The sequence below is a fragment of the Chlamydotis macqueenii genome, chromosome 1 (assembly GCF_036417535.1).
Source record: "Chlamydotis macqueenii isolate bChlMac1 chromosome 1, bChlMac1.mat, whole genome shotgun sequence".
NCBI classification, from domain to species: Eukaryota; Metazoa; Chordata; class Aves; order Otidiformes; family Otididae; genus Chlamydotis; species Chlamydotis macqueenii.
The window spans coordinates 61,818,031-61,838,544 of NC_141556.1; the positions used below are offsets into that span (position 1 = coordinate 61,818,031).

Sequence of the window (20,514 nt, forward strand, 5' to 3'; positions counted from 1 at the left end):
TACTGGATAGAACCGATCTATTGGATAGGATAGGTACAGTAATAGTTTTTGAGTATAGTTGTGTTTTTCTTTTACAAGATAAGAAAAAAAACACGTTGAACTTTTCCCTAATATTTGAAAACTCAATGTAATTTTAAATAGCAGAAATCTCTCTTTCTGAGAGATAGTCTATTTTTCTTGTAAACTTAGGTGGATCCAAATGAGTTCTACAGTGGTTAGGGTTAGCTTAGAATTCTTTTGTGTTTCAAGAAAAGAATAATTCTAATACCTTCAAGTTTTCATTGTGTGTTAGCTTGGACAGCACTGAAACACTGCTACAACGCATGACCAGCCAAGTGCCCAAAACCACAATGCAAATGCTGCCATTTGTCTACTGTAATAAAGTAGAAAAATATTTTTGTTATAAATGAGTGGAAAACATGTTAGAGCCAAATAAAAGAGGCTGTGAACAGCGTTGTTCTCAACACATTTATATTCGTCTACAGTCACATGGGCCTATCAAAATAACCATAGGATAGAATAATAGAATAGTTTGGGTTGGAAGGGACCTTCAAAGGTCATCTAGTCCAACTCCCCTGCAAGGAGCAGGGACATCTTCCGTTAGATCAGGTTGCTCAGAGCCCCGTCCAGCCTGGCCTTGAATGTTTCCAGGGATGGGGCATCTACCACCTCTCTTGGCAACCTGTTCCATAGTTCGACCACCCTTATTGCAAAAAAATTTTTCCTAGTATCTAGTCTGAATCTACCTCCCTCTATTTTAAAACCATTACCCCTCATCCTATCACAACAGGCCCTGCTAAAGAGTTTCTCCTTCATAACATGAAAATAGTGGAACAGCAGTCAACTTCTTCAAATACACTAATTATTAATCACTGCACCAGAGTACAAAGCAACTGGTTTTAAAATGCAGGAGACTTCTTTCTTCTGAGGATGAAGCTGGCTGCTCATCTTGCCGTTGTCTTTTTTTTCTTAAGGACATTCCTTCTCAGGAACTGTCCCTGTTGTTTGGTAGGGCAGCCCTGGGGAAGGAGCAGTTTTAGAGGCTTTGGAGGCTGGTGGCAGAGGCTGCCAGGCTGTGATGGCTTCTCTGTCACCAAAAGTGGGTGCCAAGCAGAGGCTGCGTTGCAGTGGGTAAATTGCTGGCCGGGCGTGGGGACAGCAAAATTGCACAGACCTGTGTGACAGTTTTTGGAAAGGCTTTGGGAGGTCTTCCCCCTCCTCCTACATCCTGGCTCGCACTCAGAGGTAGATGAATTCCTATCATCTGAATAGTACTAAGGCAACGGGACTCTCATCCCAGCTAGTACTCCAGTTACTGAAGAAGTTAATAATAACAGTAATAATAATCTAATGGCATTGTTGTTTTTTTCTTCAAACAGACCACCTGTAGCCATGCAAGGCTGAGATGCTTTCTGGCCGTTCTTCTTTCCGGTGCATTGGGCAAGGGGAGAGGGGCGAACCCTGGCTTCCTGATGTCAAACTGTCCTGACCCAGCATCTCTGCCTTCCCCACACAGCATGCTGGAGCTGCAGCCTGCTGAGGTCTCTGCTCTCAAGGAGAGGAAGACATTTAACCACAGTTTACCCAGAGGTGAAGAGGATAGTGAGTATGAGCTTGCTTTAATGTAGTTAGCTTCAGAAATGCACCATCACTGATGCAAAATGGGCCTCAGCAAGTGTCCTGGGCAGGTAGCCCATGCTGAAGCTGGTGTTTCACTGGTACCTGAGGTGGCTAGCTTGACTCTAACATGAGTGTGTCTATATGCACAGTCATTAATCCCCAAGGTGTCTTAAGTCTCTGCTGCCCGCTTGCTCAGCTACGTTGGTAACAGCTGTTGTTTTCTGAGTTCACATTTAGTTACTGTAAGAGATAGCCAAGAAGGTCAATTTGAATGATTTTTTTTTTGCTTAGAAAATCTGAGTCTTTTTTTTTCTCCCAGTGTGGAGACTTTACAAAGTGTCATATGTTTTTTTTTAGAACAGCTCGGGATGGGGCGGGGGGGTGGGGGGAAAGAAGGTTGATATAGTCTGTACTGAGACTGTCTCTAATAAAATATGTGTGATCTGAGAAATTAATCTAAAAATCCTAGGAAGAATTCAAAGACCTTCATGGTCTGGACTGTCTAATACATCTCTAGTACTTTAATATACAGGGCAGTAGTCCATGTAAGTTACACTCTATAGTTTGATTTAGATGGTCCAAAGAAATAAAGTGATCTCTTGGACATCCTGGGTAATTAGAATATATAGAAGCTTTTTTTTTTCTTTTCACAAACGATTGATGTAATTGTTATATTACTGGAAGAAACCCAAAGTACTTATCTTACCGATGAAACATCTTTCCTTTGACTTGAAAGATCTGTAGATTCCTGCCTCTCTATACAGCAAACAAGATGCCTAACCTTAACGTTCATGTTCAAAGAAAAGCCCCTGTAACACAGACGATAGATGCAGAACAATGGGCAGAGGCAGAGATTGGACCTCCAAGTTGGGTTTAGCTCAGTAATTAAAAACATGAAGGTTACCTGGTGGGCTGGAAAAGCAAGAGGATGCACAGAGGGCAGGAAAAAGAGTATGTTCATTGCTGTCAGGCTTTGGTGACAACTGGAAAAGAGCAACAGATCTGAGCAACCTGGTTAACTTCCAGCATGAGGAGTGAGGCAGCATCAGGTGTGCCAAGCAGTAGCCGTGGGCATTGCTGAGCTGGTGACAGTGCTGTGGGTGCTCTGGACGTCTTACGCCAAAAAACCCAGCTGTGGCTACTGATACATCTCTGCGTGTGCAGTTTGAAACTATACAAATTTGATTTGAACTGAGATTCACTGCCTTTCAGATGTAAACACAATACTATGTTTCCAAGAGCAAGATCATACATTTTACAGTAGTTTTCCTTTATATGAAATCTAATTCCTGTGGGGAATTTTCATTGGTTCTGGTGAGATTTTTTTCTTCTTTCAGACTATGTTTCATTAGTGCATAAAACCCAAAGAAAAAAAATAAATGAAAGAAAATTACAACTGCTCTAGATGGGAGGAAGATGAAAACCTCAATATTAAATTGACAGTAAGAGAATCTAAAGTTAAAGAATTTTGGAGATGGGAGTTACTGGTGATCGATATTTGCTGGTTTTTTTTGCTATGCCTATTCCTGCAATTTGTATTTTCTCATTTCCTGGAGGCTGCAGAAATTCCCAGAAGAAATCAAGAATTTAGCTCTTCTTGTCTCACCTCGCTTTGCTTCTCCCTTCACCCCTGGAGGATGAATACCTTTGAATGTTGCATTAAGCAACATGACTGTCACCTGCTGTTCACTGCTCCTGTCCTCCCCACTCGTGCTGCGTTACCAGTGACCTCTTCAGTTGTTCTGGTTTCGAGAGCCTTTGCCTTGCTGTGGTGGATATTAGCATCGCTTGCCGGCAGCCGACGCTGTCGGTTCTCCTGTGACATAGCTCACTGGTCCTGGGCTGGCCAGGCTGGTGGCCAGAGCTCCCCTTTGACAGTGGGATGGCGAGCCACATGAAATTCAGCCAGGAGTTTGGCTGGTGTTATACATCAAGCTCTTGGGTGTGGGCTTTTCATACCCCCACTTCTGTGGCTTGCCTGGCAAAATTTTGCAGTGTGTACCTGGTCTTGCTGCCTTTTGGACCTTGCTTGTGAGGGGAACTATTTGGAAAGACAAGGAGGAGACTGTATGTGATTCCTTGTTCTCATTAGGGGACAGGAACAAATTTTTCATGAGGATAGTAGGGGAAACTCCCTCATAAATCAAAGGGTTTGATAGAGAATTGAATGAAATAACTGAGATTCCCCCAAAGGACATATTTTAGTCATAGAGCCTTTTCACCTGGCGCCTCCTCCTGTCCACCACCAGGCTTTTCCAAGGAGGAATCCAGTTTCAGGTCAAATATCAAATGTTTACTGGCTTCTTGGAGCCTTAAATCAGGGTAGGAGTTTCCTTCTACTCCTTGAAATGGTGTCATCCACTCAGCTGTTTTGTGTTTAAGTAAATACCTCAAAGCACCCTCAACCACAGCTTTTAGAGTAGGGGCCAAGATGAGAGAGAATGTGTGACCCTCCAAATCCAGTTTGCTTGGACCCCTATTTTTTTTAAAGGGCAACTTTTCCTATAAAGGACAAAGCTTACCCATTAAATGTTAAAAGAGCTGGGGTCCTCACAGCATAGTTTAAATGTTTTCCTAATCACCACCAGTACCATGTTTGACAGAAATTTGAAAATCAAAGCACAGTCTTTTTGCTGTTAGAACTTCACTTTTTCCTAAAAAATCCTGAGATATGAATGTGGCTAATCAATTTGATATGACAGATGAAAGAGGACAAAACTGTATTTGTTCTACTAATGACAGAAGTGAATTGCAGTGTGCCAGTCAGGTGTACACTCCTGAGATCAGAGGAAAAAGGCTTTTTTAGAGAGGAAAATTCCTGATATGTTGTGAAAGCACTGGAAACAGTTATCTGAAGGTAATATTTTAATCTCTTTTTTCCCCACATGTTATCCTCAGAAGCGTATCTGAAATGCCCATGTGCACTGGCTTGCTAAATGTTTCATTACAAATATATTATCATAGAATCATAGAATGGTTAGGGTTGGAAGGGACCTTTAAAGGTCATCTAGTCCAACCCCCCTGCAAGGAGCAGGGACATCCCCAACTAGATCAGGTTGCTCAGAGCCTCATCCAGCCTGGCCTTGAACGTTTCCAGGGATGGGGCATCCACCACCTCTATGGGCAACCTGTCCCAGTGTTCTACAACTCGCATTGTAAAAAATTTTTTCCTAATATCCAATCTAAATCTACCTCCCTCTATTTTAAAACCCCTCGTCCTACCACAACAGGCCCTACTGAACAGCCTCTCCCCATCTTTCTTGTAGGCCCCCTTGAGGTACTGGAAGACTGCTCCTGGTCTCCCTGGAGCTTCCTCTTCTCCAGGCTGAACAGCCCCAACTCTCTCAGCCTGTCTTCACAGGAAAGGTGCTCCAGCCCTCTTATCATCTTTGTGGCCCTTCTCTGGACCTTCTCCAACTGGTCCATGTCCTTCTTATGTTGGGGGCTCCAGAACTGGACACAGTACTCCAGGTGGGGTCTCACCAGGGCAGAGTAGAGGGGGAGAATCACCTCCCTTGACCTGCTGGCCACACTCCTCTTGATGCAGCCCAGGATGCGGTTGGCCTTCTGGGCCGCAAGGGCGCATTGCCTGCTCATGTTGAGCTTCTCGTCCACCAGCACTCCCAAGTCCTTCTCCTCAGGGGTGCTCTCAATCCATTCCCCGCCCGGCCTGTATTTGTGCCTGGGATTGCCACGACCCAGGTGCAGGTCCTTGCACTTGGCCTGGTTGAACTTCATGAGGCTGGCACAGGCCCACCTCTCCAGCCTGTCACAGTCCCTCTGGATGGCATCCCTCCCTTACAGTGTGTCAACAGCACCACACAGCTTGGTGTCATCGGCGAACTTGCTGAAGGGTGCACTCTATCCCACTGTCCATGTCGCCGACAAAGATGTTGAACAGGGCCGGGCCCAACACGGACCCCTGAGGAATACCACTCGTGACCGGTCTCCACATGGACATCGAGCCGTTGACCACCACTCTCTGAGTGCGGCCATCCAGCCAATTCCTTATCCGCCGAGTGGTCTGTCCATCAAACCCATGTCTCTCTAGTTTAGAGAGAAGGATGTCATGCAGGACAGTGTTAAAAGCCTTGCACAAGTCCAGGTAGATGACATCCATTGCTCGTCCCTTGTCCACCGATGCTGTCACCCCATCATAGAAGGCCACCAAATTGGTCAGGCACGATCTGCCCTTGGTGAAGCCATGTTGGCTGTCAGCAACCACTTCCTTGCTCTCCATGTGCCTTAGCATGGTTTCCTGGAGAAAATCAGGTGGATTTAGCACTTTTATTCTTTAGTGTAATTAAAAGACTTTGAATTTTTGAAGTTATTTACTACCTTAAACAATTTAAAGTTTGTTTCAGAAAACTTCCACCTATGTTTTATGTGAACTGTTCCTTCCAATCCACAGTTAGTCATTATTCATGGAGGAGAATTGATTTTCTCAGTCACATGTGATTGTCTCCTTCCTCTGATTTCAGGATTGGGTCTTTCTAAAAAGAAGAGTAATGAGCTGTGATTAAAGATTATTCCTGGGCACATGTTCATACATGAATACAGGAGAATGGGGGATATTGGAGAATTTGCCTTGTACAGACCTATCTGAAAAGCACATGATTGTGGCCAAGTTAAAAAAAAAAAAGAAAATATTCACTGCTTGTGCAACTCTGCCTTTCACAGACACACAGCAGCAGAAAATTTCACCCACCATTTTTGATGTTATCTACAGAGTGCTATCAATCACAGGGAAATTTAAATCCTAATTATACTCTAATTAGAAAAAAAAAAACAACAAAATCAAACTCACATTGGTAATGAAAAGTCTTTCTACTTGATACTGCATTTTCAGTTGATTCAATTTATGGTGCTGTTAGTGATGTCTATATACATTTATCATCACAAACTCTTTTTTTTCATGCATGTCACTTTGCCAAATTAACATTAAAACTGAAATTATTCTGCCAGTTGTCAAGGCTAGGATAATTCTTTTTTTTTTTTTTAATTTCAGCAGATATTATTTACCTATTTTGGACAGCAGAAACAGATGTAGGCAGGATATTGTTTTTCTTACAGTGAAAAAAAAAATACATGACCATGGTAGTAAATAGAACAAAGGAAAAATATTTGTGTCTGTATTTTCTAGCTCGAACCTAGTGAGGACGGAGCCATGGCATCTTATACAGAATGTGAATTTAGATTTATTCTCAGATTCTGAAAACAGGAATTCGTACATGTGCACTGTAGCTGTGTTAAGAGTTTGGCATCTCAGTTCCCCTGAGATGCCATTGGCCCTGATCACACTCAGGTTTCACATAACCTGACAAGACGACTGTGTGTTTAGCATCCCCATTTTATGATCTCAAGGCTGAACGTAGCTTACCTCCTCTTTTGCCTCCAGCTGTGGCAGTCTGCTCTTATCCTCAACGTCAGAACCCAACAAAGGGACAATGGTTCCGTTATTCTCCGAACCCCTGTCTGCTGTGACTCATGAGCCATGGAGGGGAATAAGTCTCCTGAAGGAAAGTGTGGGAAACAAGATGTTATGGGGCATGGAGGAAGACTATGAGAGGGAAAGGAGGATGGAGGAGGAAGATGACAGTAACGACATAGCCTCACACTGCTCGTGGGGGGAGTTTTGTATTTTGACCGCTGCCATGGTGTTTCATGTGAAGTTAGGTGAATTACATATGTATCAATTACACAGGAGGCCAGCAATTGTGTAATGACCATTTTCATCACTGATTTGAAGGGCCTAGTTTGAGACTGCTCTTCCAGCAAGCCTAAAAATCACAAATACTGTTGAAAACAGTGAATTCTGAAAGAGACACTGATAATACTACGCTGGCTCCCATTACATTTTAGTACCACGTAATCACTCACATAGGGCCATAAAAAGCTCATGAAAAAAACTATTTCTGAATCTAGACACAAGGACATTCAGTAGGCACGGATTAGTCTGTGAGACTTTCAACTCAGCTTACATCTATAGAAATGTTTCGTGCCAGAAAAACATTGAGATATCAATATTTTTAAGTTGGTTTTTTTTTTTTTGTTGGAATCCAGTGTACGAGTGTGAAGTAAAGAAACTGAGTAGATGAAATAAGAATTTTGTAGTATCTATAATAACTGACCAGGGCTTGCTACAAATTTGTCAAAAAGATGGTTGAAAAAGATTTTATACCTGAAAAATTGCTTTGCAAACTCTTGAAAATGTTAACCTTCAATTGACGCTTTAGGAATAACTCTTTGATTTAAAGAAAATACGGGGGGGGGAGGGGAGAAACTTTGTAGTTTTCAGTGACTGAAGTTGCTTTTTAATGAGAGAGAAGATAATGATAAATAGTGTTTGTTACATTCATTATTTCTTACTCTTGTAGAAAAGAGGTTAACGATGCAAATCTTGATCTTCAAATTAGATGTAGATTTGAAATTCCTCAAGTCTCAAATAATTTCTTTTTTCATGGCCTTCATGCATTTATTGTCCAACACCACTGAGGACTAAAAAAGAACACTCCAGGCCATGTTCTCAGCAGCTGAACATTGATTGTCCCATTGACTTTGGGGAGATAATTACACCACATCAGAGGGCAGTTCTCCATCTTAACAGATACAGTAAGATGTAAGAAATTTCAGCCCCACGTTCAAGGATTTTCCAAAATGTGAGGACCCATTCAGTTTGGTTACACCGTTTCAAAGACAATTTTCTGTTGTCCTACTGAAAGTCTGAAAGAATGAAAAGGGAGAAGTTGTCTAATAAACTACATATACAAGACCATTAATGACCTAGTTCAGAAGTACTAGCATGTGAAAACAGGGCTGACTTCTTGCCTCCAGTGATGTTAGCGGAAATTTTGCCACTGATTTCAGCAGAGTGGAAATTTCCGGCATTTTTTCCTGTCCAAAGTCCCTTGTAATGAAATGTCTCTTTGCTGCAAATGCAGATGCAAATGAATATGCTTCATGACTAGTTCTGCTGAACTGAGGCTTTTTCAGGCTTAGTGCCTATATTCCTATGCAATGCTCCATTTAAGAATCAAAAACAAGCCAAAATTTGATGAATAGAGAAATTAGACTTCTAATAAGAAGAATGTATTTTAGATAAATAAATGGTGTTAGATAATTTTTTATTTCTCAGAATATTTACTTTAGGAATTAAATTGGTGTAAATTAAGTCTGGAAACTTTTTAAAAATAGTATCATCTATCTTTCACATAAGCATGAAGAGAACGTGCGCACACAAAGAGATTTCAGTAGGCTGTATAAGTATTGACTTAGATAATTTGCATGTAAGCAAAAATATTTTTGCGACTTCCCATTTTGTTTCCTTTAATACAGTTGGTATTGACAGATGAGTAAATCCATCTTAGTACCTAAGATGTACCTGTTCCATCTCGCAGTGCAATACACAGTGATTCCCAGGGGATGTTATGAAAGTTGAAAGCAGACAAATGAAAAAATAATGGGAAAATGAAATCTACTTCTCTCAGGGTGGTTGTTGGTTTTCCCTCTGTTTATAATCTTTTATCTCTTGTCTTTTCTGTGCTTTGGATGCATGTTGCTAAGAACAGCCATCTCTAGACTGAAATTCACCATTTGTCCTCTTGTAATGCTAGGTTTTTTTATCTCCATTTCCCCATGAGATTATATCAGTATTTTATGTTGCTCTCCCCATACTTCCCCAGTTTAAAGATATGCTCTTTTAGATTTTTTTGTGTCTGACTTTAACAATGTTCTGCTCACATTTCCTTGGATAGACCAAACAATTGCTTGTTGACCCATTTTAACCCCTTTTGAGCATCATCTTCAAAGTGTAACTGTCCTTGACAATGAAAGAGACCTTCCTATTGTCTGGTCCTTCCAGGCAATCTTTAGCAATGAGTTAAATGGCTTTCAGATGGAGGAGTTGGCTGGAAGGAAGGAGACAAAGTGGTCTGTTGTTTCTGAGTGACTTTGCTAGAGTTTCCCTTTTTTCTTTTAGAATGGTGCATTTCTATAGAAGATGACAGACGTTTTGACAGGTGCAATATGCTTTGAACTGTTGTGTCAGATAATTCTTTTGTCTTGGTTTTTCCCAGCAGAGTGGTACGTCTCCTTAGGATGCTGATATGCATATTGGTTGCTTTTTATTTAGTGTGGTGAAGCCTTCCATCCTCCTTTTCTCTCTCCCTCTCTCACTTTTTTTAATGGCACTTTGCATATATGTAGCTAACCCAGATGGGAAGGCGGAGTGACCATGACTTAAACCTCTCTCTCCAACCTTTTAATTGTGATAACTGACAGTTATAACTCGGGAAATTTTAGTGATAGTAGAGAAAGAGCTGGCAAAGACACACAAAAGCATGACCTTAAATAAAATAATGTTAGAATTTCATCTCTGACTACAATGAACTATGCCCATTTTAAAAGACAGTTTCAGGGCTGTTAGTTCAGAGCAGGAAAGATTTAGCTTTGCTTATCTACAGATTCGTCTAGGTGAAAAAAAAACGCAGTTCCATAATGCTGGTTTGAGTGGAAAAGAACTCCAAGCTAAAGTTTTAAAACTTAAGAAATGTTTTATATTACTCCTAGTAAGGATATTTTATTTCTTTCCTAATACTCTTAAAGTTGCTAGAGAGAGTATTTCTCAGTCAGGTAGATTCATTTTTTTTGGAGTGCATAGGGTGTGTTATACATTTGTGGTGAATGTGGTCGCCGTGTCAACTATGAGGGTTTTTAGTCCTGCTATGAATTATTGTATTGTCAATAGCAGCACTGTTAAATTGGTCATGCAGAGAAGATACTGGGATTTGTGCCTGGTAGTATCTTTTTATATCAGTTCCTGCTTCTGCCTGCCTGACTCTTTTGGTCTTAAACAGACTTTCCTATGATTACCTTTGATGTTTTCTTTTTATTTTCGGAGTTAACATCCCTTCTTTGGGTTGCCTTGGGTATGACTCTCATTCATTGTGTCATGAATGACATCTGCGTTACTGAAAGACAACCTGACCCTGAAAAATTGAAAACAAGATCTTCTTTTGCAGTTACTTCACATTGCATAAACTCAATGGGGAAGAGAGATTTAAAGGTTGCCAATCAAATAGAGGAATGGACAACATAATTTACTGTATCAGGGGGAGCTTTACTTTATGGGTCCTTCCAGAACACTTAAGAACTTGATTTAATAGCTCATGACATACGTGTTTAAAATGTTTGTACCAAGATTTTTAAAAATCAGGGACTAGCAGCTCTGTAAACCATAGCTGGGTGACCTGGTGGCCTGATTTCCAAAAATGGCAAGAAGCCATCAACTTCTGTGGTTTCCGTAGATGTCTGCTCGGCTCTGAGGAATCCTTTAGAGTATCTTACTCTAATGTTTTAGCATACATCACAGTCTAAGAATTGTATGTGTTATTATGGTGTATACAGTGGGTAATCTTGTATTTAAAAAAATAATAATTACTTCTTCTGAAATAATAAAATTTATGGGAAGCTTTTTACTAGTCTTTATGATTCCCAAAAGAGTGAATGGCTGTATTTGTTTCTCTACTAGTAGATGCCTCAGTACTGCAAAGTGTTCTAAGCATGTGAGATCAATCGGTGTGAAACACAGCTAAAGCGTTGTCTGAAATGCTGTCTGCTGCCATGGAAGGGTCCTAAGAATTGTTATACTTGATGGTAAAAGTGTTTATGTGGAATCACTGAAATTCTGTCTCTTCAGTTATTTTTTCTAAGTAATTCCTGTTTATATTGCAACTTTTGCTTTTGTAGGTCAGTCATGCAAACAAGACACAACGTCTCTCAATTTTAGTAGCTATTCTGAGCTGAAAACTCACTGTTTCTGCCATTCTTGAGCTACGCTCACTTGTTACCACTAGTGTCTGGTTGCAGATCTGTTAATACATTTACTGATAACTGGTTGTTATCAGTCACGACAGTTGAAAATATATTTGCAACACTGAAAATTTCAAAACAGATTTTTGTAATTCTATATTGTAGGCGGCTGAGAACAGGTTCTTATGAAGATTGTTGGATGGTCTTAACAAGAGGCCTATTTACTGATACTGTCTCTAATTAGTATGTGTCATGGAGATTTCTCATCTTAAGAAATCTGACATCATTCAGGGAAGAACCAAATGCAACCAATGTTAAATTGCTTCAGGCTCTTTTGCAAAGTAGAGTATTTCTGAAGCTGGGAGAGTTTTGCCAAGGGACTCACAAGGCATGAATTTCTTGGGATGATGTGCATCACATTTAGTTTTATGGTTTCCCTTTCACTATTTGAGGGTGTTGCATAGCTGAATAGGTTGAAGGGGAACCCACGCATTTTTCACAAGAGTCTAGTGTAAGCATGGCAGAGTCCTTGTTATGGTCATCAGTGAGATGGTTATTTATTATTTGATCAGTATCTGAAATTTCTATAGTGTTCTCATCAACAAAATGAAGGTGGTTGCTCTTTTGATCAGGTCTAGTAGGAAAATACGCAAAGAGTTCTCACAGGCTGCTGATGTCTCAAAATATGCCCACTGTAACAATTCGCGGGCTATACAAACTTCATGGTTGTCAAGTATTCTGCTTGCCCTTGCCATATAGACGTCATGGTTGTCACTGGAGATAGAGTGCTGTACCTTCTGCTCCAAAAGCATGGGCTCCTACTGTCAGGATTGGTATCATGTTGCTAGCATGGGGAGACTATGCAAATTGGATAACATAATGCTGCTGATATGGGAGCTGGCTGTGCTAATTCCCACATTGATCCTGTGAGTGAATGCAGTATGAACGAGACACTCTGAGGCCGGTTGAGACCAAGCCGTGTGTTTCTGCCGTTGAGAAGAGCTGTACCTGCTCTGCAGGTAATCAATCTGACTCCCAAGTGCTCACTAAATGTGCACCTGCCACCTGATGGCATTTCCCTTTGCCATCAAAGAGCAGAGTGTGGAATAATCTAGAAGGAATCCACTGATGAAAAGCCAGTTAAAATCAACTGGGAATCTTTCCATCGTTTTGGTAAAATTTGGATCACACCATTACAAGAAAGCCATGCTGGGCACATCCCTTCCCACAGTAAACATTTCACCTGTCTGGCAGAATAACACCGGATTGACGCAGGCTTTCCTACAGTGACAGAACAGGAGAAAGCCCACTTTTTACCCTGACTGGTGTTCAGGAACAATTGCAAGCAAGGGCAGGAAAAGGAATTCTACTGAGTCTTTCCATAGAAAGGAGTAATTTGTCAGACCAGGTCTAGAGCACTGAGTTAAACAAGAGGGAACAGCATCAGTGGTATTACTGACAGCTGCTTTCTGATCAAAACCTTTGACGTTTTTTGCTTTATGAAACTTTGAATACCACCATATGAATATATTTTTATTTGAACACAAACTTTAACCTAATGTGACTGTTTGATATATTTTTGCATTCTTAGACCTCATGAGTGAGATGGCAGCTTGAACATCCAAATTTAGTGGCTCACAAGAGGCCTTTAATGAACGTGGAGAACTTTCTCTATACACAGGCTCCTCTTTGTCCCACCACAAAACGACTGATCTTACAAGACAGTCATACCTCTAAGGTAAGCTGTTTCCTACTGATATCCTACTGTGATCTATTAGCAAAGCCTGTAGCACTTTATGGGTGCATTCTTCACTAAAGTTTAAAATCAACCAACAAAACCTTAAAATTACATTTCTAAGTCTACATTTCCTTTTTTAAGTTTCTACTATGTTTCAAAGCAGGTTAGCATGCTACAAAATTAATAGTGATAATGAAATCCTCATTAAAAGAAGTAAAACGTTATGACTCCATTTAGTAGAACTTCTTGCCAACAAAGTACACTTCTGTATGACTAGATTCAAAAAAAAAAGAATGGACCCATAATTTTTCATCTTCATTGTTATGGAGCTCAACATAAAATTGTCTTATCAATCACTCAGTTCAGTACTGATTTGATGCAGCTGACATAAGACAAAGTCTTAACACTCACAAAGTGTTAAGAAGTCCTTCTAGCCTTGTATCCAAACGTCCTAGTCAAAAGTTAATCCATTTTACTAGGTAAGATTAGTCTCAGATGTACTCTGCAGTGTCTTATTTGTTGTATTTAAAATATTTAATAAAATTGAATGTGTAACTTAATAGCTACAATAAATAACTACAATCTTATGTTCCATAGGTGTTAAAAAGTTCTTCTATGCACTGACTTATATTGTGTATGTAGTGAAGAAAATGCTGAGAATTAATTGCCTCTGGTCTTTTGTCTACATCAGAAGGATGATATTAAATCATTAACATTTTTCATTTATGAATGGTTTTCCTCATGTAAGGATTTAAGGATGAACTGAAAGAAAGGATGCACAGAAGCCAAGCGAAGTTCTCCTCATTACTGTGAAACTTACTGAAATATTTTATGTAGGAGTTAGATGATTTCTAAAATAATTCTGAAAGACTTTGCACTTTTTATTTGGGCTGATTAAAATTTCCTGGTTTCATGTATTTTCCTTTTACAACATTTTTATTTTAGAAAAACAATATGTTCCCTAGAATCATACTGTTTTTTTTTTTTACTATTTTAAACAAAAAGTCCGAAGTTATTTTTTTTTCTTATAAGTTCAGATTACTTTGTTTCAGGTTTTCTTGTTCATCATTATTTTTTAATTTAAGTTATGATACAAGATAGAAAATAAAATAGAAGGATGAAATACCACTGTGAAACATTTGATAATGTTAACACCCCCCCATCATTCTATGGATCTTTGCAACAATATTTTTTAATTCTAGTTTTATGAGAAGTGTCAACATAACGCATTTTAAGTTAGAAGTATACTAGATGCTGCTCCTCACTTTTTCTATATATTTTTCTTCTCAGGTTTCTCAGACTTGAACATGATATAGCGAATCAATAAACAAGCAAGTGTTGCTTTCTCTTTGTTCCACTGAGTTTTAGTCTATGTATAGGCTGCTGGTTCAGGATTTCTTAGTCTGCTTGCTTGACTGAGAACTGAAATAAATCAGATGGCTAGGGTTTAATTTTCCTGTTTGTAGTCTTGAGGGTGACCACTAACATTAGTAGGATGACTAATAAGTAATTTGAAGGAATTAAGTTCTTACTGTTTAACTGAGACTTATATTGACACTGTCATTCATGTCAATGAATACTAGTCCAGATCACCTGGTCCTGGAACATAGCTTTAGCTGGAATACACTTGCTAATGTTGACTGTAGAGAAAAGGATCACAAAACACATCTTAGTAGGGTATTGCAAAATGAATGCTACAATTATTTTCCTAAAAACTAAAGGTGAAGTCATTTGAAGATCCCTTTTTCTTTCTCCTTATATCAAAAACCTGTCTGTGAAATGTGCAGTGAAATGTAAAAAGTTCCTGGACACTGTGTCTTCCCTGTTACCTACCCTGAGTCAACACTTAGCAGCTCTGGAAGTCAACCACAACCAATGCACCTACTTTGCATACACTACATGTCTACACATGCAGATAGGCACTGGAGAATCTGGATACTATACTCATTCTTTAACCCCTAGTTTCCTGGAATTTAATTTTGTGGCACACTTTCCTACCTTCTTTCTTAAGAATGGCTGGTATCAAACTTTCTTTGCTGGAGAAATAGAATCATAGAATCATAGAATGGTTAGGGTTGGAAGGGACCATCAAAGGTCATCTAGTCCACCCCCCCTGCAAGGAGCAAGGACATAGGAAAAGATGCATCATGAAAAGTATGATTAGAATGATTTGGGAACAAAGCAAAGTTTCAGAAGATCTTTAACTATTATATGATTCCATGTAAGAGGCAAAGTATTGTTGCACCTACCACTACCAGCAAAAATGGTAGGAAGGCATTTGCATCAACAGGGCTTTTGTTCAGAGCGACTCTGATATTCACTTGGACAGCAATTAATATATTTACCTGTAAATATACTAAGTCCAACCAACCGGCAAGGCAGTCTTTTTGAGGATTTTCCTTCAGCCAAAGCAAAGAATGAGGAGGGGAAAAAGGTGAAGTGATAATCCCAGATCAGTGATGGCGCTCTGGGTCTGAAACTGGTTCCAGGGTGTCATAAACAAACACACAGGATGCTTAGCTGAATAGAAACTGAAAGGAGGCAGCAGCCAGGCTACATAAATGGGAGAGGAGAGGGCACATTGGGAGGATAGTGGAGCCCAAGCCCTTGCCTATGAGGGTATGTGTGTCAGCTGTACCAACCTACAGAGGCCAAGGATGTTTCACTGAGCTCAGATGTCTTTTCCTTTTAATGAAGGTGTTACAGGGCCAATTCTGAAGGCCACGTAGTTATTCCTGTGTATAGTCCCTGTGGTTAAGGATAACACCTCAGTGGTTGAGGCTGAGGATGTAAAATCATTAATGTTATTTAGGAATATATATATTTTTTTTTCATTCTAGCTATCATGAGATGTTACTGATAAGGTTCATAAATTGGAAATTCTTCTAATTCCCTTAGAAATGCTGAAATGCAAACTCACAATTCGGCTTCTCAAGGCCCAGTGCTTCCCTTGGTTATGTGTATGATAACGGCATCATGAAAATGTTTGACTGTAACTGAGAAGGGAATTTGATTATTAACTAGCACTTGTGCCTCTCCTGTGCTGATGAGTTACCTCCTTTATGGTACCATCAGATAGAGTTCCCAGGCTCATTACATTAACTTCAGGCACAGGAGCATTTTTCCTCAGGTTTTGCCACAGCCTTGCTCTCTCCCTTTTCTAAAATCCATCATACTCACTTGACATGTATTTTGAGTTTTTGCTCTTTTTATTTTCCTATTATGTACACTATGTGAGAAACTGAACCAATCATGACACAGCTGCATCTACGAAGACGAAACCTGCCCTCAGCAAGATAAACTGAGACACAGGCAGGCATACTGCACATGTAACAAGTAAAAGCTAGGACACAAATATTTGCTAAGGAGTTGTTTCTGAGGGATGTACAACTTGAAAAATCAACATCTAAATAGTGAGCTATCTTCCTCTGCTCCAGCATTACTTTGTCTTGGTGGTATGATGCATAGCTGTGGAGGAAATGCAGATGAGATTAAATAGCGCACAGCTTTTTGGGTTTCATTCTGAACGTCATGCACTTTTCTAGACATAATACAGATGAGAATATAGATCTTGTGCAACCTGTAAAAAAACAATGTTTCTTAGATGGTTTTCGTCTTAATAGCTTTAATGTACCTTTCCTATATTGAGATGAAGATTGCTGAAGTGTTTGTCCTATGGCCAAATTAAAAAATATAAACATTACTGTAAGTTACTGTGCTGCAAGAAGAGGAATGACATTGATCGTCAGTTGTTCAATTTAGTTTTAATTTTACTGATGGATGAATGTTGAAAACAGCCCTAGTTAATTTTTGTGTGCATCAGCGTTCCAGTAAAATGCTGATGTGAGTTTCCGTAGTACCTACTGATTCGGATAAGATTGGGGTTGAATACCCCAAAGTGATATCTGTATATATATATTAATTATATGAAGGGAAGGAAGAGGATCCAAGATCTATATTTTCAATAGTTGGCAAAACCCTGAATATTTTTAAAACAGCTGGTTAAAACAGAGCTTCTTCTGAACAGGCTTTATATGAGTAGGATTAGTTTTGTTCCCGAATGGTGGAGGACAATGTAGCATAGCACGTTTACAGTGTGTTGAAGCCCATTTCACTACCAGAAGAGCTCTCTGCTTATACATATAGACCTGATCCTGTACCACTACCCAACCCAAATAAACCAAGAATCATTCCAAGACCAAGTTTTCCAGTTATCTTCCAGAACACCTACAAGCTGGCCACCTAGGAAAGAACAGACCAAAACAGATGGATTGCTTCAGCCTGTAAGGAGCATCCTTGTTCCTGGCAGAGTTTTGTTCCTGGGAAGCAAAATGCTAGCAGAACATCGCTGTCTGTCTCTTTGGCTATAGCCTAACCTTAGCTGCCTCAGAAGTCAAAGTTTTTAAGATCTGGAGAGTTTGCAAACTTACATTTTCCCCATAGATTCTAATGTACACACAAAAGAGAAATAAATTATATATTTGTTTTGCTTTTATTTGCTAGCTTAGGAAAGTGGAAAGTGTGCCTTGGCCTTAGACTGGTATTGATGTGACGGCTGGATGATCTCATTTCTAATGTCAAAGTGTTAAGAACCCATTTTTCGTGAAACATTTTTTTTATTTTCAGTCAACATGAACAACAAGATTCTCACTCAATCAGTGTTTTGTGGAGTATTTAACCCACATGTAGCTACCCCATTGTAAATTTGCTAAAAGGCTTATCCTTTTTCCTCCCATGAACTAATGTAAACTGCCTGGAATTCTTTTCAAATTTATCTCATATTAGTCCAAATCCAGTGCAGTAAGGGGTAAAGAGTAGACAAGGAAACTTGGGATATTATGGGCCCTCTGTTACTTCTGACTACACCATCATCTAGTTACTGAATGAGCCAGTTCACCCAGGGAGCAACACTTGCCAAAGTGGGTAAAGATTTCAAAATCTAGGCCATGCTTCTTTGCAATTATTTTTCTGTATAATTTTATTTGAACTTGTTAGCTTCAAGATTACTCCTCTAGCAGAAAAGCAACTGATATCACTCTTTTATAGTTCTTGTAAGTCATAGGATATTTTCCAAAGCTATTTTACTTTGCTTGTAATAAGACAATGACAATGTTTTGTTTTAGATGTACTAGAAATTATAATGGATAAAGAAAATTAAGCCAGTCTGTTTAATGGTGGATGAGAAGTTATTTTCTTCCTAGTTTCTTGTTACTCTACTGCTTTAGTTCCTGGCAGCGTTGCATTAATGTTAAGTACTGGTCCCCAGCACCGAGTGGCAATTTATCATCTTTCTTGGCAGGCTTCCTGCTTCATCCTGCACCTGCCTCCTTGAAAGAAAACAAGACATCAGATACTTATTCAAATAATGCAATAGCTGATCAGCAGAGTATCTACACAATGGTAAGTTATCCATGATAAAAGGACAACTTTTTCATGCATTATATGTGACATATGTGTCCTTTCTCTTAAGATTTATGACATTCATGACGGTTAGTATTGTTACTATAATCAAATCTTTTACAGCCTAGCTGCAAAGGTTCAACTTATTGTCAATAGATTTCTATATAAGAGTCAATCAAGCAATTTCATAAATGCTTTGAAACACCTGCACTCTCCTTGGAAGTGCAGAAATAGCAATATCATGGCTTCATCTTTCAAATCATGAAGTATGTCTTAGTAATTCCGTGCAGGCGAGTAAAGTGGAAGAAGAGTCAAAACTATATGTTCATTCACGTTTTTTTCCATATGATACATACATCTGTTACATATATATGTGAGTGTGTATATTTATATATGTATATATATGTGTAGATATGTATGTGTGTGTATATATATAAAATTTATGAAGAATAAATTAGAGCCTTAGCACAAAAATAAAGAAGAAATAAAAGGAAAGCTCTATCTTTGAGTCAAGATGTGAAGTGAATGGTAGAAACTATTCATCTAAAGGATACATAAAATCCTATTCACAAATATGAAAGATAAAGTCATGTGGTTTACCAGGAATTTTCATTTTACAAGCCTCACTGGAAGCAAAATGCCTAAAAGCTAGGAAGCAGGATGTCATGTTCGTGGTGGCATGGGAGGTGGGTCCTTTGGTTAAGGCATTAATTAACCTGAGGTGTGGAAACCAGTTCTCTGTGGTGCCACTGATCCCCTGGGACTGACTTCTAGCTTCTCAGAGCCTCACTTCCCACCTGTAAAATGGTTAACTGTAGTCCTTCCCAATGCGTTGTCCATGGGTGTGTAGTTATCAAAGATACATGCAGGCACCAGTCAGCTTCTTGTATTTAACCTAAAGCATTAAATTTTACAACAATACAGCTGCATATGGCAGCATAGTGATTGATAAAGCCAACATACATTCCACTGAGGAACACTGTGTTATCTATGATTATTAAAAATCCAACAACCCACTGTGTTAACAGCTGTAACTAAGGATAATTCTTGCTTGAGAGCTCTCAGTCTAATGAGAAAAACAAAGAGAGAGCAGAAACACTCAGTGAGAATGGAGCAATTAAGAGAAAAGTGACAAGAGTCTGAGCATATATAGACAAGTGGTGCATAGATACAAGTTCCTGAGCTTTTAAAATATCTTCATATAAATGCTAAGAAGGAAGTGAAATAAAAATCTGGCCTCAGAGAATTCTCCCTCTGCCATAAATTTACTAGAAGGAGAGAGACACATGGATCCTAACAGAAAAAAAAAGTCATAACTGCATGGTGGAGCGCAGGCAAAGAGGTATTGTGAAGATGTACCATGCAGAGCTGCTCAAGTCATTAAAAGACAAAATGCTTCTTCCAGGTACCCACCTCAAAGCAGGAACTTGAACTCAAGAATCCCCGAGCAATGTGGCTACAGAGAAGGACTACTGTTGTGACAAAAAAGTTATTTTAAAGCAAGCTGTTTATTTAAGGCTCATGTTGTGAAATATTTTAGCTCAGAATGTCGTATTTGCCTACTGAAATACCATCTGCAAGAGCCGTTTGATCCAGAGGCTAAATCTGGTCTCTGTCTCTTCTGAAAGAATTCTTCATATTGATATTCTGATTAGGAATTTGCATTTAGTCATAGCCTGGTCTTCAGCTGAGGTCCTGGTTTATTTTCTACCCATGCAAATGGAAGATTTGCTACTTTTCTGCAAAACTAATTCTATAGTATTACACAAAAGGGTTTCTAATTTGTCCTGGAGTGCTGAGCATTAGAAATATTTGCTACTTCCTGAAGATCTGCTGACCTGGTTCTACATTTATCCCCAGGAGTAGGAGAAGTTGCCAGTATATTTAGCAGACTTCTTGGAAGACTTTCCCATCAGAGTGCTTGCAGTGGTGCAAACAGCTGTGCC

The 20,514-nt window shown here is 39.4% G+C and overlaps 1 protein-coding gene across 1 annotated transcript in view; it reads left to right on the forward strand.

Annotated features, from left to right (window-relative positions):
* Positions 1 to 1,518: 1,518 nt before the first annotated feature.
* LOC147602126 (uncharacterized) overlaps positions 1,519 to 20,514 on the forward strand; it is a 38,313-nt gene continuing 19,317 nt past the window's right edge. Inside the window, exons 1-3 of the mRNA XM_086740144.1 lie at positions 1,519 to 1,602; positions 13,022 to 13,168; positions 18,468 to 18,568. The gene's annotated coding sequence lies outside the window, so the exon portion shown is untranslated. The remainder of the gene's footprint in view (positions 1,603 to 13,021; positions 13,169 to 18,467; positions 18,569 to 20,514) is intronic.